The sequence below is a fragment of the Xenopus laevis genome, chromosome 1L (assembly GCF_017654675.1).
Source record: "Xenopus laevis strain J_2021 chromosome 1L, Xenopus_laevis_v10.1, whole genome shotgun sequence".
Taxonomy (NCBI): domain Eukaryota; kingdom Metazoa; phylum Chordata; class Amphibia; order Anura; family Pipidae; genus Xenopus; species Xenopus laevis.
Window position 1 is genome coordinate 3,490,200 of NC_054371.1, and position 18,469 is coordinate 3,508,668.

General features: G+C 43.6%; 1 non-coding gene and 1 pseudogene across 1 annotated transcript; one reads left to right on the plus strand and one right to left on the minus strand.

The window, feature by feature from the left end:
• The window catches only part of LOC121401494, a 39,996-nt pseudogene extending 22,207 nt beyond the window's left edge, over positions 1–17,789 (plus strand).
• LOC121396241 lies at positions 13,328–13,446 on the minus strand. Its single transcript, XR_005962900.1, has one exon. It is a non-coding gene; the product is annotated as a 5S ribosomal RNA (ribosomal RNA).
• Positions 17,790–18,469: the final 680 nt, after the last annotated feature.

Here is an 18,469-nt window from a genome sequence, read left to right on the forward strand (position 1 = left end):
GGAAGCATGGGGTCAGATGCCTAATGTCAAGCACTCATGGCATAGAGGCTTATATAAAGGCTGCAGCTGAAGTGGTGGGCCACTCTGCAGTAGTGGCAGCAAGTAAAATGTATGGGAAAGCCATAATCTTTGCCCGTACTCTAACTGCAGTGCATACTCTGGTACAGAGGGGTATCACAGTGGGAGGGAGTTATGTCCCTGTAGAACCCCTAGAAGGATTGGGCACAAGGGTGGTTTTATCTAATGTGCCCCCCTTCCTGCAAGACCACTTATTGTACCCCCACCTGCAAGCCCTTGGGGAGTTAAAATCAAATATGTCTAGAATTCCCCTGGGATGTAAGGAGAGCAGACTGAGGCACGTCCTTTCCTTTAAAAGGCAGGTGCAACTACTTTTACCTCGGGGGCAAAACACTATTGAGGGGTCTTTCGGGGTTCCATTTGAAGGGGTGCTGTATAAAAATTTTTACAGCACAGAGGAAGTGAGGTGCTTCTTTTGCAAGAACCTGGGGCACACTCGCCAGAGTTGCCCCAAAGGGCAAATTAAGACCACAGCCCCTGTTCCTGCTCCCAGTGCCTCAAATAAAACATCTTATCCTGCTGGGACTATTTCAGCAGGGTCCTCAAAGGGGATATCTCCTTCACTAAAGGAGGTGGCTGTTACACAACCCACCTCTACAACATCCAAACCTCCTCCTTCTTCACTGAAGACATCTAAGGCTGCAGCATGTCTTACAATTGCGGCAAAAGAGAAGGGGGAAAACATGTCAAAGCTTCCCCCAGGGTCACAGTTGTTCCTACCACAAAAAGGTGTACCCCTGTTATGGGCACCCCTGAAGGTGTGGGGGTACCCATGATTGCAACACCTGTTGGGGTTGGGGCAGATAGTGGCCTTTCCTCTTCAGATGCCAAGAAAAAGAGGAAATTTAAATCAAACTGGCTGGTACCTGAGGAATGGGCATCAGTGGTTAATGATGGGGCACCCCCATCCAAGGGTAAAAAGGGCAGCAAAACTTCTGCTCCTCATGTGGTGACATTGTCTGGCCCAACTGTTGGTCACGATCAACCGGTGTCAGACCATGCACTCTTGCCTCCAGACCAGGTGGGGAATAATAAGGTTAATGGTCTGCATGGCCTTGAACATGGCAGTGTTGGTTTGCCCACAGAGTCAGGGGTGCAGTATCTGCCTCAAAATCATTTGGAAGATCTTCCCTTGGAGTGTAAAGAGATACCTAATGAGACTCCTGCAGAGTGGGCAGTCAGTGTTCCTGAGGTGCTGAGATTTGGCAAATGCAACCAGCCTCAGTTTTTAGTGCCTCAGGGTATTTCACTCCAGGAGGGGGAGAATATTGGGCTAACCCCCATACAGGACCCTGCAGATAAAACTGCTGGGAAGGATGGTGAGGGTGGAGTTGTAAATACGGTGGAGGGTAGCCAGACAACCTCTACTGTTCATGCTAAAATCTCTCCTCCCTTGTCTTCAACTGACCCAAATGTTATTGCCATCCAGAAAGCACAGGAGGTAGTAGAGAGGGCAGAGGCTAACCATCGAGCCTCCAAAGCTCTACCTATTGCTGGGGAGCTAATTAGTTCTGTTGCTCCTGTGTCAAACACTTCCAAATGTGTTTCAAGTGAAGTTGAGGGAACACCTGAGCCATTGCAGGGTCTCCAGAAAAGTGATTCTGATACTTTTCCTGTAACAACTTGTGGAGAGATTCTCAAAGCTCTAGTGGAGAGGGGAGATTATCAATCCCTTAGCCAGGAAGAGCTCATGGATGAGGGGAACATCGAAGAGGAGGTTGACATAGGAGTGGCAAATCCTTCTACCCCAATCATCCCTGCTGAGGAACTCAAAAAGTTTCTTGAGAGCACCCTTGGTGTTAAATTAGAGAAGAAGATGCACATGGCTCTGGAGAAGTGGCATGATTTGCCTTTAGTTATCAATTCTGTGAGACAATACATTAAGGTCATAAAAGAGGCCAAGAACTATGGAACAGCGGAATATCTCCGTATAATGAAGTTTCACAAAAAATGTTTGTCTCATCAAAGCACTTCCTAAGACTCAGTAATGGCCTTGAGTATAAGCACACTTAATACTAATGGCTGTGGGAATCCTTTCCGAATGTTTCAGGTACTCTCCTTTCTTCGTCAAGGAGGGTACTCTGTGAGTTTCCTCCAAGAGACCCACACCACTCCAGAGCTTGAAGCAAGCTGGAATCTGGAGTGGAAGGGAAGGGTCTTTTTTAATCACCTCACTTGGACATCATGCGGGGTGGTGACCCTTTTCTCAGATTCCTTCCAGCCAGAGGTCCTGAATGCTACCTCTGTCATCCCTGGCCGTCTATTGCATCTTCGGGTCCGGGAGTCAGGTAGAACATATAATCTAATGAATGTGTATGCTCCTACTACCGGACCAGAGAGGGCACGGTTCTTTGAAAGTTTGTCAGCCTACATGGAGACAATTGACTCTGATGAAGCCTTGATTATAGGGGGTGATTTTAATTACACCCTTGATGCTCGAGATCGCAATGTACCCAAGAAAAGAGACTCGTCTGAGTCCGTTTTGCGAGAACTAATTGCTCATTTCTCCTTGGTTGATGTCTGGAGAGAACAGAACCCAGAGACGGTTGCTTTTACCTATGTCAGGGTGAGAGATGGTCATGTTTCTCAATCCCGGATTGATAGGATATATATATCGAGCCATCTCATGTCACGAGCCCAGTCGAGCACCATTAGATTGGCACCATTCTCAGACCACAATTGTGTATCCCTGAGAATGTTAATCGCACCATCTCTGCCAAAAGCTGCTTACTGGCACTTTAACAACAGTTTATTAGAAGATGAGGGTTTTGCAAAGTCAGTCCGGGATACATGGAGAGGCTGGAGGGCCTTTCAGGATGAATTTGCCACATTGAACCAGTGGTGGGATGTAGGCAAGGTTTCACCTAAAGCTCTTGTGTCAAGAGTATACCAAAAGTGTGAGCGGGCAGCGCAATGCAGAGATTGAGGCACTGAATGGGGAGGTGCTTGATCTTGAGCAAAGGCTATCAGGCTCTGAAGACCAAGCCCTTCAGTGTGAATATCTAGAAAGGAAAGAAGCGCTGCGTAACATGGAACAACGACAGGCTCGTGGTGCCTTTGTGCGAAGCCGGATGCAGTTACTTTGTGATATGGATCATGGTTCCCGATTCTTCTATGCTCTGGAGAGGAAGAAGGGGAACCGAAAACAAATCACATGCCTTTTTGCGGAGGATGGAACCCCCCTTGAGGATCCGGAGGCTATCCGGGACAGAGCCCGGTCCTTCTATCAAAACCTTTTTCTCCAGATACCATCTCTCCAGATGCCTGTGAGGAGCTATGGGATGGGCTTCCAGTGGTCAGTGAGAGGAGAAAAGAGAGGTTGGAAACACCAATCACTCTAGATGAACTCTCTCAAGCACTCCGTTTAATGCCCCACAATAAATCTCCTGGGCTTGACGGACTGACCATAGAGTTCTTCCAGTTCTTTTGGGATACTCTGGGCCCTGATTTCCATAGGGTCCTAACTGAGGCCTTCAAGAAAGGTGAGTTGCCACTTTCGTGTCGTCGAGCAGTGTTATCACTACTTCCTAAGAAGGGGGGATCTCCGTCTTATTAAGAACTGGAGACCAGTCTCACTGCTTAGCACAGACTATAAGATGGTGGCCAAAGCTATCTCACTTAGGCTCAAATCTGTGCTGGCAGAGGTGATTCATCCTGACCAGTCCTATACAGTCCCCGGTCGGACAATTTTTGATAATGTCTTTTTAATCCGAGACTTACTACATTTTGCGAGAAGGACTGGTCTATCTCTTGCTTTTCTCTCTCTGGATCAAGAGAAGGCATTTGACAGGGTGGATCACCAATATCTTATAGGCACTCTGCAAGCCTATAGCTTTGGCCCACAGTTTGTGGGCTACCTGAAAACAATGTATGCCTCTGCAGAGTGTTTAGTTAAAATCAACTGGTCTCTGACTCGCCACCTCTGGCCTTTGGACGAGGAGTTCGGCAAGGATGCCCCTTGTCGGGACAACTGTACTCGGCTGGCCATTGAGCCCTTCCTGTGTCTCTTAAGGAAAAGGCTCACGGGACTGGTGCTCAAAGAACCTGACATGAGGGTGGTTCTCTCAGCCTACGCTGATGATGTAATTCTTGTGGCCCAGGACCTAGTTGATCTTGAGCGGGCACAAGAGTGTCAAGAAGTCTACGCTGCTGCCTCATCTGCCCGGATCAAACTGGTCCAAGAGCTCAGGCCTCTGGAGGGTTCTCTAAAGGTGGATTCCTGCCTCCTGCTTTTCGTGACATCTCGTGGGAGAGTAAAATCATTATAATATTTAGGGCATCTACCTATCAGCTGAGGAGTATCCTGTCTCACAGAATTTCATTGAACTTGAGGAGTGTGTTCTAACGCGCCTTGGAAAGTGGAAGGGTTTTGCTAAAGTACTTTCTATGAGGGGAGAGCTTTGTGATTAATCAGCTGGTGGCCTCTCAGATCTGTACCGGGCTGATATGTCTTAGCCCAACCCAAGAATTCATTGCTAAGATCCAGAGAAGGTTACTGGACTTTCTCTGGATAGGAAAGCATTGGGTTTCTGCAGTGTCTCAAGGCCCTCCCGTTTGAAGAGGAGGGCAGGAGTCGTGTTGTATACGTTCTCAAGTGCACACCTTCCGTCGTCCAGCAAATACAGAGATTACTTGTATGCAGATCCTTCTCCATCAGTGGTGTACTCTAAGCATCGAGTTTTTTATCGCCAGGTACGGAAATATGGGATATGACCGGCAATTGTTTATAATTGAACCTGAGGGTTTCCTAAGAAACCTTTCAACCCTGCCGGCTTACTACCAAGACACGCTAAAAACCTGGAGCATGGTATCCGTGTTAAGGCAAGGAGCCATTGAAGGGGAAGACATTCTAAATGAGCCCCTACTTTACAATCCATCTTTTAAGACTAGGATGTTAGAATCCATCAGCATCCGACGTCGCCTTGCCAGGCTCGGTTAACCAGAGTTGGAGATCTCCTGGATTTTGAGAAATCAGATTGGGTGGACTCTCAAAGCAGTTATGCAACGCATGGGATTCCTCACCACTAGGGGTTCCACACCGTCTTCTCAAGGAAATCAAGGACACAATCTCTCCTGATTCTCACACCTTCATTGATGGGGTTTTACATTCTGGGAGAGCCACGTCCACCTTGGAACTCCTCACCTCCAGACATAATAATAGCACCTAAAACCGTCAATCCCCCCAAGCACCTCCTTCCCCCAACTTGAGCCAGTGGAGAATTTTCCATTGACACGCTTTCATGATATAACAAGAAGCTGTTGTACTCTCTAATGCTTCACACTGTACACTTCCTTGCCCTCATCTCCCGATATGATACCATCTGGAGACGTGTGCTTAATGAGGGTGAAAGACCTCAGTGGCAAGCTCTTTATTCCAGTTTGGTGCCTAGACCAACTGGAGACTTGAGTTGGAAAGTGCTGCATGGTGCATTGAGCACGGGAGAGTATTTAGCTCGTTTTACAGACTCCCCAGCTGCTTGTCCATTCTGTGGCAAAAGGAGAGTCTGTGTTTCATGCTTATTTTACGTGTGCCAGACTGCAACCTCTATTGGCTCTTTTGAGGAAGCTTTACCTGCAGTTCTGGTTACACTTTTCCCCTCATGTTTATATTTTTGGACGCCCAGTATCCCGGGACAATAAGAGAAAGACCTTCTCTCCAACTTGCTCTGGCTTTAGCTAAATTAGTCATCCATAAATCTAGAAAGCAATTTTGGAGGTGGAATCCTCTGCCAGCAGAGGTCTTGTTCCGAGTGCTGGTGCGTTCCCGCATCCGAGCAGAGTACACCCAAGCAGTGTTTACTGGTCGGTTGAAAGAATTTGCTGACCAGTGGGCAATAGATGGGGTACTTTGCTCAGTATCCCCAGACCTGGTTTCTGTTCAGACAATTCTCACACTCCATATTTAAGTGCACTTTAATTTAAGTGACAGTTGTATTTTTAATCAGTTAATTATCTCCTTTGAGATGTGATTAACTTTGGTGAGCAATCACTCACCTGCAATTTGAATAATATATCAGCTAATGAAAAATTCAACACATTGACTGCATTTTGTGGGGTAAAAACACAGAAATATATGTTTACCCCCCAACCCCATATATTTTTGGAATAACACTTACAGCATCTAAATGGACCCACCTTCTGTCCAACCGATGCAAGCTTTCCCAACAATTTCGGTTTATGGTGACTTATTAATGCCTCAAAGCTTCAATCCAGCACATATCACCCTTTCTTACTAGAAAAGCACCCTATATGAGCAGGGTTCCTCGACTTTGGCCTTGTCATAAGTTACCAAGTATCTGCATTTAGAGGCCCCAAAATGATTTCGCATACATTAAGTCCCGTGATACTCAGCTAAGAAATCAAACATTGCTCATTTTTGGGGTAAACAGATTATGTTTACCCCCCAACCACATATATTTTTGGAATAGTACACATTCTACAGAATAAATGTACCATGCTTTCTGCTCCAAACTACTAGTCCAGGCTTGCAATTGCTGTTTGTGAAATCGAAATTGCTCAAAGCTTTAACTTTCCGCATCTATTTGTTAGACCACAAAAGATCCTAAAATAAATGGGTCTACTACAGCTTTGTGCCCAATGTGCTAATTATACCAAACTTGTGGCACAGACCCCAATACAACTTATAGACATTTTCCGCTGATCCGCGTGCATATACCACCGGTGTGGATTTGCGACATTACACCTATAACGTCACCCAAACCATTTTTCAAATAACTTCTGACGATCCATATGGTAAATAGTGTTTTTACTGCATGCAAATGCAAACAAATGGAACATCGTTTTTATCAATTCTATCACAAAGCTTGAATTTACCCCTTATATGCCCCACTTCGTAAGTTCACAAACCTATATGAAGCAGGGTCTACGACACTACAGTTGGGGGTTAAATATTTTTATTCTACATAGTAGCATAGTAAGTTAGGTGGAAAAAAGACACACGTCCATCAAGTTCAACCTTTTTTTTTTAAATTATTTCTGCCAAACTGCCAGTTGATCCAGAGGAAGGCAAAAAACCCATCTAAAGCTTCACCAATTTGCCTCAGAGGGGGAAAAAATTCCTTCCTGACTCCAAAATGGCAATGGGACCAGTCCCTGGATCAACTTGTACTATGAGCTATCTCCCATATCCCTGTATTCCCTCACTTGCTAAACACCATCCAACCCCTTCTTATACCTATCTAATGTATCAGCCTGTACCCCTGATTCACTTCCCAGCTCTCCCTGTAACACCCCTTTCCTTCCTCTAATCTCATTGGCTCCCTCCTGACTGCTGGGAGGAGCTACTGGTGAATAAAGCATCCAACCCTTCCTTATACCTATCTAATTTATCAGCCTGTACCACTGATTCACTTCCCAGCTCTCCCTGTAACACCCCTTTCCCTCCTCTAATCTCATTGGCTCCCTCCTGACTGCTAGGAGGAGCTACTGGTGAATAAGCATCCTACCCTTCCTTGTACCTATCTAATGTATCAGCCTGTACCACTGATTCAGGGACAGAATTACATATCTTCACAGCTCTCACTGTAACAAACCCCTTCCCAATATTTAGCCGGAACCTCTTTTCTTCTGATCGGAATGGGTGACCTCGTGTCAACTGGAAAGACCTACTGGTAAATAAAGCATTAGAGAGATTATTATATGATCCTCTTATATATTTTATACATAGTTATCATATCACCCCTTAAGCGCCTCTTCTCCAGCGTGAACATCCCCAATTTGGCCAGTCTTTCCTCATAGCTAAGATTTTCCCTTTACCAGCTTAGTTGCCCTTCTCTGTCCCCTCTCTAATACAATAATGTCCTGTTTGAGTGATGGAGACCAAAACTGTACGGCATATTCTAGATGGGGCCTTACCAGTGCTCTATACAGTGGGACCCCCTCCTCCCGTGACTCTCTGCCCCATTTAATACAACTCAAGACCTTATTTGCCCTTGATGCTGCTGACTGGCATTGCTTGCTACAGACAAGTTTATTATCTACAAGGACTCCAAGCTCCGTCTCCATTATGGATTTGCCTAGTGCAGTCCCATTAAGGGTATAAGTGGATATTGTTACATCCCAGGTGCAGGACTTTACATTTTTCAACATTGAATCTCATTTGCCACTAGCTAGCCCAGATTGCCAGTTAGTCAAGATCCTGTTGCAAAGTGCCACATCCTGGATGGAATAAATTGGGCTGATAATTTTGTGTCATCTGCAAACACTGATACATTACTTACAATCCCCTCCCTAAGTCATTAATGAACAAGTTAAATAAAAGTGGACCCAATACTGAGCCCTGAGGACCCCACTAAGAACCTTACTCCAGGTAGAGAATGTCCCATTAACAACCACCCTCTGTACCCGATCCTGTAGCCAGTTTCCTATCCATGTGCAACGACTTCATTAAGCCCAACAGACCTTAGTTTAGAAAGCAGTCATTTGTGGGGCACAGTATCAAAGGCTTTGGCAAAATCCAAAATACATCTATTGCCCCCCCACTGTCTCAGCATCTTACTTACCTCATCATAAAAAGCAATCAAATTCGTCTGACATGAACTATCCTTCATAAAGCCATGCCTGCTCATAATACCATTTACTAGAACAAAATTTTGAATGTGATCCCTTAACAAACCTTCAAATAATTTGCCCACCACAGATGTCAAATTTACTGGCCTATAATTGCCTGGCTGAGATCATAACTTTTCTCCAATCCATAGGCACCATACCAGATGAAAAGTGAATTCTGAGAAAATCAGAAATAGGGGCTGGTTCCAAAACTGAACTAAGCTCTCTTAGAACCCGGGGTGTATGGCCATCAGGCCCTGGAGCCTTGGTTTAACATTAATTTGTATTAAAGCTTTTTGAATCATATCCTCAGTCAGCCACTGACTAGATTGAGCTGAACCATTTCGTGCAGTTATAAAGTGAGCCTCGGGAACCCAGACTCCTCTATTGTATACACTGAAGAAAAGAACTGATTTAACACATTTGCCTTATCTGTATCTGTTACAACCATACTGGTACCATTATTTAATGGAGCAACACTCTCAACCTGCATCTTTTTACTATTAATATAACTTAAAAACTTTTTTGGGGCATCTTTTACAACTTTTTTTTATAGTATTTATATTCATTAAGTTCAACTTCTGTTCCCACAGACTTGTAGGGGGTTATTTACTAAACTTCAAATGCAAAAATCCTGAAAATATGTGATTTTTAATAAAAATCTGACTTTTAAAAAATCTAACATTTTTCAGAATTTATAAAACCCCAAGGATGGAAAAGTCAGAAAATGTTGAGATAAACTCGGACTTTGATAAATACCCCCCATTGTTTTTAAATGTCTTTCTCTCTTTCCTATTAACTTCTTTACTTCTATATTAAGCCACACAGGATGATTCTTAGCACTTCTACATTTACTCTTAGGGAATAAATTGAGAACAGTAACAATTTAATATCATTTTAGATGGATAAGTATTTCTGTTCTGTATTTTTAGCTGAAAACGTAATGCCACAATGATGCTCTCATCCAGAAAGGGAAGAGTGTATCATACTTACCGTAATCTTCCTTTCCCTGAGAACTACATGTCAGTACTAACCGGGATAGCCCCTCCCCCTTCTCCCATCAGAAGGACCCTCCCCAAACCTTTAAAAAGGAAACCAACCCACTTACTGGCGTCTTTGTAACAAGCTTCTAAAACTTACAATAAAAGGGTGGGAACGTACTGACATGGAGTTCTCAGGGAAAGGAAGATTACGGTAAGTATATAATACAATCTTCCCTTTTCCCCTTTCAAACTCCATGTCAGTACAAGCTATGTTTTTCCCAATGGGGGGGGGGGGGTAATAGGCCTCTTAAACCAAGAATCTGTAATCAGGAATTAATAACACTGAAGAAAGAGCCCACAATCAAGCAACCTCTATAATGGAAATAGAGACTCCAGGAGAAACTCCAGACTAAGCTTACAAGGATAAAGAACAGTCCTATAGTATAAGATGAAGACACCCCTCCACGTGGCAAATTCAACAAGTTTGAAATACTTACTCTCCTGCTCACCAAAAGCATCCCTCACATGTAACACTAGTTAGTTTCAGTGCAGATGTAAGGCACCTGTAAGAAACACTTGGTAGGAGTGAGAACCAGACAAACAGACCCCTTGTAGATATGACCTGTTTAGAATTTTACATGAAGCACAGGACATACAATTGGCATACGAGGCCTGTACCATAAACATCTACATATGGGAATGTCCAACAGTCAGCACTGTTCTAACAGAAAACAGATCCTAGGAGAATATGGACAAGGGCACCTGAGAAATACGTAGGGTGAGAATTCCTTACACTGTGCAAGATCCTGTGTTGAGGGAAACGTAACTAACAATGGAAACACTGGTACCAAATCACCTTAGCCAAACGGATAGTCACAGTGTAACCGGGGCATCTGCTAAGAAACTAGACTGCTTGTTGGATGACCGATCATCACCATATGAGAAGAATATATCTGGTTAGGCCTAGGTTCCTAGATCCAAAATTAAACTTAACCCCAGTAGGCTAAAAGGTAATCACATGGGCCATGGAGGCAGGCTGTAACACCTGGAGAGATGTTTAGAATCACCCAAGAAACCCGTCTGTTATCATTCCACGTGTAAGGAACATTTCTCTATGTAAAATTATCAACTACCCTACTATTATAAGTACATCAATGAAGCGAACTCTAAGACTGGAGTGGCCTTGTGGATATTCCCATAGCTACAGAAGGGCTTTGAATGTACCAGACTAGAGCAAATTGGGTCAGTTGGACTAGAATGTAGTCAGACCTAGAGTATATCAGGAGAGACTGAGCTTCACCAGGAAGTCCTACTTCTGCAGAACAACAGTGTGAGATCCAGAGAACAAGCAAGGCTAATAGGAGTGGAATAACTATAAGGTTACCTGACAGAAGGCCCTGTGACTATGTAGTCTAGACACACAATGCTCAGCCAGTGTAATGGGAATCCTCACCGTATAGGAAACAGTGTAACAGATTTGACAGGCAACACATCCAAACATCTAGTTAGGAGTTAGCCACTGCAGCCCAGATAACTTCATTTCCCTCAATGTATCCACTAAACTGAAAATCTACAAGGCTGGCAGATGTAGGATTTGCACTTTCCTGAATAACAGGACCAGTACTAGGGGTAGGCAGAAGAGGCACCTGTCTAGGGCGCAAAGATGTGGGGTCGCTGGGCAGGTACCAGTTCAAAAGTTTTCTGCCTACTCCTAGTCTGGCTTGTTTGTTCCCCTGCTTGATTTCCTCCTCCGCTCCCTCTGTCCGTCACTCCCCTCCCTCTGTCACTTACGTGCCCTTCCCTTTCTTTAATCTCCCCGTATAGCGTATGAGCATGAGTCTTCGCCTATAATGCATAATGCACTGGCGCATGCATGCAGTAACAAGCTCACACGCTCACATGGGGGAGGGCAGGGGTAGCTGACTGGATGCCTAGGGCACCCCATTGGCTTGCCCCGACCCTGATTTAAGGGACCAAACACTGCATTGCTTGATACACAACTGTTGTTTGTTGCTAACCCAGCAATCCTTAACCGATGTGAGTTAGAACTCCTGCTGTGTGTATCAGACAATATGCAAACCTTCCCATCACAGGGAGAAATATTGAGCTTCATTTATTGTAGGGCAAATATTGTGCTTCATTTATTCTAGGGCACATGCCATTACTTAGAAGCAATGCCGTATCACAGGGGCATTATATTACACTAGACATTAAGCCAGTTAAATTAACGGCGCTAGAACATATGTAAACGACGGTCCGTGGGGCACATGCGCAGGTAGCGCAATCCCACAGACACAGGGACTTAGACGCAGAGACACTTGAAGATTATTATATAGGATATAGGATCCCTCCTCTTGGCCACAGGGTGGGGCAGTTAAGGGGACTGAGTGACAGGGGCACTTGCTTGCTGGAACACACCACTTCCATTACTTGCTGCACATACTGACTCTCAGGGATGGAGACTGGACATTGTGGGACAAGCAGCTCAATGAACACAGATCCCTTAAATCAATGAGCATTTTCAGGTGAAGCTTTGGGACAGCCCTGAGCTTGTCAGGGAAATTGGAAGCTGAAGTGAGGTGTGATCCCATCAGTGCTTTTGTGCAGTTCATTCAATGCTGCCTCTCTGTGTCACAGCGCTGGGTGCCTCAATCAAACAGGCTGGAGGTGTGGCTTTGCTGCTCCCATCCAATCAGGTACCACTCCTTTACATTTTAACTCTGCACCTCACCTGAGCCTCTCGCTCCCTCTCCTCGGTGCTGCTTCTATAGCCCAAAGTAAAGGTAGCGGCGAGTGCGCCTGGTTGGCTGCCCCTTAGCAACCCGTGAGGGAGACACTCCCCCGCCCACTCCGACGCCAATCAGCCAACACCAGTCACTCGTGTAACAGCCAATGCCCCCCGAGCTCATTCAGCTTCACTCCAGGGTTCAGCGCCGCTAAGCAACTAACTGAATAGTGAGGCGCCTCTCACTATTCTGCCTCATTATATAGGAATTGCTGGGACTCCTTCTAACTCTCCGCTTGCACATATAATAGCCGCTGCCTACCTGCCTTTCCACGGCGATTCCCTTCAGATGTCTGGCTGCTGTGATACACTCCCTCCTGCCTTTCAAGTTCGCTTGACCAGCGAGGTCTCACAGCCGAACCTGATGGCAAGCGGCACTCGCAGTGTAATGAAGCTTTAGATACAGTCGCATGCGCTCCCCTTCCACTGCAGCAACTGGATGAAAGTCATTTCAAATATAAGCTGCAGTGTAACAACATTGTGGAAGGCAGTTATATGTAACGACGGACACAGGGACTGGACGCAGAGACACTTGAACTTTATTATATAGGATATTAAGACATTCTGATGTAAGTGTATTAGACACCAATCAACCCAACATACAGTCACGGGGCATTCGTTGTATAATAAGACACTCAGATGTAAGTGTATAAGACCCCAGTAAACGCAACATACAATCGCAGGGGCATTTGTCATTGTATTAAGACATTTGAATGTAAATGTACAACATGAAGTGCACAGTATACTTTAGATTAGCTGATGCTTAGATCAAATATAATAAGAGTTTGGCAATCTACCTCCACTATGGCTGTTGGTTTCAGGTGAGCAAAAGCTAAACCTTATATATATATATATATATATACACACACACATCATTATACACATAACCAATCATACATGCACATACATATTTAGCCTACGACACCTGGTATTCCCAGGCGGTCTCCCATCCAGGTACTAACCAGGCCCAACCCTGTATCACTTCTGAGATCAGACGAGATCAGGCACTTTCAGGGTGGTGTGGCCGTAGGCTTCATATCATCTAAAAGAACTACTGGATTAGGGTGAGCCACTAGACTCCGCATACGCTACAGGTAAGTATAAGATCACATGCATGTAAGCTCCATTATCTATTTCTATAAGATCTACTGGCTTCAGGTAAGCACATAGGCAGAACCTAGCACAGTGCAGGTCAGCATATGATCACAGTGCATGTAAGCAATTAGCTAGAAGTATATTCAGTATACAGCAGAACAGAATAGGAACATATACCTTACTTACTGCTCATTATGCCAGGCTGTAATCAGGCCCCTAAAAGCCACTGCATTGTAGGACACTAGATCCAATATCACATAGGCAGACAGGTATCACTTACCTGAGGCTTCAAGACCAGCATTCTAGTCTGTAGAGTTAGAGAGTGGGCGGGGCCATCTCCACCTGCTATAGCTGACAGTTGCACAGGAATCACCTGATTATACTCAGCAGGTGTCAGTACAGACAGAGGAATCACCTGATTGCACTCAGTGGGGAGTCACGGAGCCAGTGGAACCCCCTGATTATATTCAGCTGATATTTGCATAGGCAGGTAACCTGTAAAAACATCTTGGATAATTGGTGTCTGTACCTTTTACAAGGGCCCAGGTATGCTGCCATTTCATATGAAAAGTTATAGAGCAAGATTTATAAATAAACACCTTTATTTATTTCCTTATATTTGACTACCTCGCCCTCAGGAAAGTCTGTTGAGGGAGGCAGCTGGCCGTGAAACCTGCCCTCCATTAAACAATGAAAATAAAGGTAGTAGTAGTAGGCAGAAAGGCTCAGGCCCCTAACTAATTATGCCTAACTGCCGCCTCCCTCGCCCATCCGTAAAAATAAATGGGGGGTGTAGGGGCCACATACACCACTGACGCTGGATGCCTTTTGGGCAGGTCAGGGGGGCACCCAGATGGGGGAACAAGCACTTGCCACCAAATGCTCCGAAAGCAATAAGGAAGGCAACAGGCAGACAAGGAGGACCAAAAAACATGCACCGCAGTGTCTTACCTGATCCAGGAGTTAAAGCAGAAGACTCCAAGGTATGAGCTAGTGAGCTGGGGAACCAAGGGCCCATGGACCAAAACCCCTGTCCCCAGGACACCCTATGGGCCGGCCTATGCTTTCCCAAGGATAAAAAGAAAGATTTTGCTTCAAATGTGAGCAAAAGCAAAAAGGAGAAGGACAAAAAAAAACGCCAGTAAGTGGGTGTGGTTGGCCATTTAAAGGTTTGGGGAGGTTCCTTCTGATGAGAGCAGGGGGAGGGGCTATCCCGGTTAGTACCGACATGGAGTTTGAAAAGGGGAAAGATTAATTACTGATGTTCTTTTGTTGCGAGTAATTGCTTCTTATCCTACAACTTTAGGTGCATCACTATATGAAAAAAATTTATTACAGACAAAATGATCACATTCTTTATTTTGATGAAAAGAGAGAGTTTGTTTCTCCATATTTGATTATGAATATATATGGTAATTCAGAGCAACAATCTGCTTGGAAAATATTTGGAACCTACATCCCCTGGGCTCCAGCAGTGTTGCAACTAAAGATCGCAGGAGAAAATATACAGTGGAAAACCAAAGATAATAAGGTGAGATAGTGACTCTTTCTTATCTCACTTAATCCAACAGCACTTTCATGGCCAGACATTTTAGGGGTTTGAGTTTTTCCTCAGGATTCTAGAATCATTGTGTGCGATATGCCAAAATGCCAAGCCACGCGTGTCCAGGGTGTAGTTGATTCCAGAATTCCAAATAATACAAGGAGCACATTTGGGAACAAGTAAAGGAGCCCCTGCTGCAGCATTCAGCCAGAACCAGAAAGGGTGAGACTGTCCATGAGACGAGACAGGATTCTGTTTCTTCTGGTGTGGAATTTGGCCAGGAGAAAAGGTCTGGAGCCCCAGATGTTCAGAGAGAGCATCATCCTTTTCTCTACCAAACTGCTAGAGATTCAGGGAGTCATTTGTGCCACTGTGGAGAGTGTCATCCAGTGTGACTGCATCTGAATATGAGTGAATATGGCAAGAATATGAGTGTGGGGTCCCAGTGTTAGGACACATGTAGCTGTTACATACTTTGGCGTAGGTCACGCTACCCGGGGTATAAGAGCACTTGGGAATGGAATATTTTACACTGAGCTGAACTGGGCTTTGTTAATCCCCTGTGTGTAGCACTATATGAGGCAGTGCTCCCTCTCATTATTTTTCTTATGTTCTTGGAATAACTGCAGTTTGGAGGAGCTCAGCACAGGTGTGGGTGCACTGAACCCTCTGCAGTCCCTCTGGGACAATGTGTTAAGGGAGCAAGATTGAGTCTGTGTTGTATATTAAATGGGACTTATCATATGAAGACGGCTAAAGCAGAGATTGCATATTTTACATGTACATTAATGGTGGTAAATTCTGCTCTAATATTACAGTCGATTATTTCCTTCTTTAAGGTGCCAAGAGCTCAGTGTTCAGACTCATGTCCCACTGGATTCAGAAAGACCTTAAAGCCAAGAGCCCAATCATGTTGTTATGATTGTGCCCCATGTTCTGAAGGAGAGATTTCCAACACAACAGGTATAAATGTTTGCACAGGATTTTTTTTTTCTAATTTCCATTCCTAATTAGTTATGTTTATTTCTCACACTGATCACTTATCTATATGTTTTTTTAAAATCTGTCCTTAGTAAATGTATATGGAGCAAAAAGACATCAAAAAAAGTCAACGATTGGGTTAATTCACAAAGAGAGTATCAATTCTGATGTGATATTATGTCTAAAATGCTGCCACTGCATCAATCACAAACCGTTCTTACACCAATACAAGTTCATTGGACTTGCAAGTGACCCAACCTGTTCTGGTGAATATTGTTCAAGCCAGAGAAACCCTCTTGTATTTTACATTCTGGTCAAGAGCTGGAAATTATATTGTCTGCTTCCATGTATATTATTGAAGGGATTTCTATGGGGAAAATGTTGAGTTGATCATGGAAAGCAACATATGTGTTTTATCAGAACAATCTAAACGTTCTGCCTGATTGTTTGCTGTAATAACATTTGTCCAACAAGATATAGGGCTTTAGTAGGGAAAAGTGTCAGTCTTCTCCACACTTATCATCTTTCCTGTGGCTTTATCAGTTATGGAGCAGTGCCAATCATTTAGACTGCAGCACTTAATCCTCATATTTTGTCTGTAAGTTACCCACCAACTTAGGTCCTAAAGTCTAAAGAGAAGGGATTACCTTTCTCTGGTTATACACTTAGTCCCTAATTTTTAATATAAATGAACTTTATATTTACTTACAAATATTATTTTTCTAAATCAGTTGCACTATATAAAAAAAATATATATACATAAATACATTTTAGAATTTTAGTTTTCATGATTGCATTTTCTTCATTGAAGAGTGAAACTATTTTCTTTCTCTTTTTTGTTACTGTAACAGACAGTGAAAACTGTATCAGATGCCCATACAATGAATGGCCCAATGAGAGGAGGAATCAATGTGTTGGCAAAATAGAAGAATTCCTGCCATTCACTACTGATGTGATTCCTGTGTTCTTCTCTGTAATTTCTGTCATTTTAGTCCTTTTAACTGTGATGATATTGGGCGTTTTCATTTCATTTTGGAACACCCCCATAGTGAGAGCCAACAACAGGAGCCTGAGCTTCCTCCTCCTTGTCTCCATCAAGCTGAGCTTCCTCAGTGTGTTTCTGTTCCTCGGTCGCCCTGTGGATATAACCTGCATGCTGCGTAACATCACTTTTGGAATCACCTTCTCCATAGCTGTCTCTTCTCTCCTGGCCAAGACTATCATGGTTTGTGTTGCTTTCAAAGCCACCAAGCCAGGGAGCTCATGGAGAAAATGGGTGGGAGTCAAACTGTCCAATTCTGTAGTCTTGTTCTGCTCATCCATTCAAATAATAATCTGCATGACTTGGTTGGCCATTTCTCCTCCCTTTCAGGAACTGGACCTTCACACTTACCCTGGAACCATCATCATTCAGTGCAATGAGGGCTCAGCTATTGGCTTTTACTCAGTTATTGGGTATATGGGGCTTCTGGCAGCTGTTAGTTTTGTTTTAGCATTTTTAGCTCGGACATTACCGGACAGTTTTAATGAGGCCAAGTACATCACTTTCAGCATGTTGCTCTTCTGCAGTGTTTGGATCACAATTATCCCGGCCTATCTGAGCACCAAAGGCAAAAACACTGTGTGTGTGGAGATATTTGCCATACTCACCTCAAGTGCTGGACTTTTAGCCTCTATATTTCTCCCAAAATGTTACATTATTTTATTTAGACCTGAATGGAACATTAAATCTGGTTTACTTGTAATAAAAACCTAAAAATGTTTCAAATATTGTTTCTTAATAGAATAAAATGTTACTTTATCTAATGAATAGTTTAAATATTTCAATCAGAATGTAAATGTGCCAGAATTTTAAAGTCAGCTCTAATTTAGCTAAACTGGTATTCCATCGAAGGCAGAATATAAGTAGTTGAACTGTAACCATTCTAGTAATATTCTTGACCAACTACATCCTTTTAGGCACATTTGCTTTTTTACAGCTGTGTCCAAAGCCTCAATTGGGGCAGTTACAGAAGATCTCTGTGGTTCTATCAGGATATGCAAGGTCTCTATAAACAGGCAATAATTCAATATCTTGTGTATACATATCATATGTTTTTCTGATGAACAGAATATGGTACCTTTTTTATTAATCTTTGCTTTGGTACAGGATATAAATCAAAGAACCAGTGAGAAGAAAATATGATATCAATAAACTTTAAATAAAAATGTGACTTTCCCTTATTTAGAAAGTGTTATCGTCTGTTCCTTCATACATATAAGGTTTGTGTTTTACTTACTCTTTCATATAGGGATATGTTCTCACTTGTACTACAATAATGCTGATTTTCGAAGTAAGCAAGGTTGTGAGGGATCCTTAGGATCATAAAGCACTAAGGTTAAAGGCCTAGCGTTCATGATAGCTTCTATTTATGCCATGAAAGTGGTTAGTTTCAT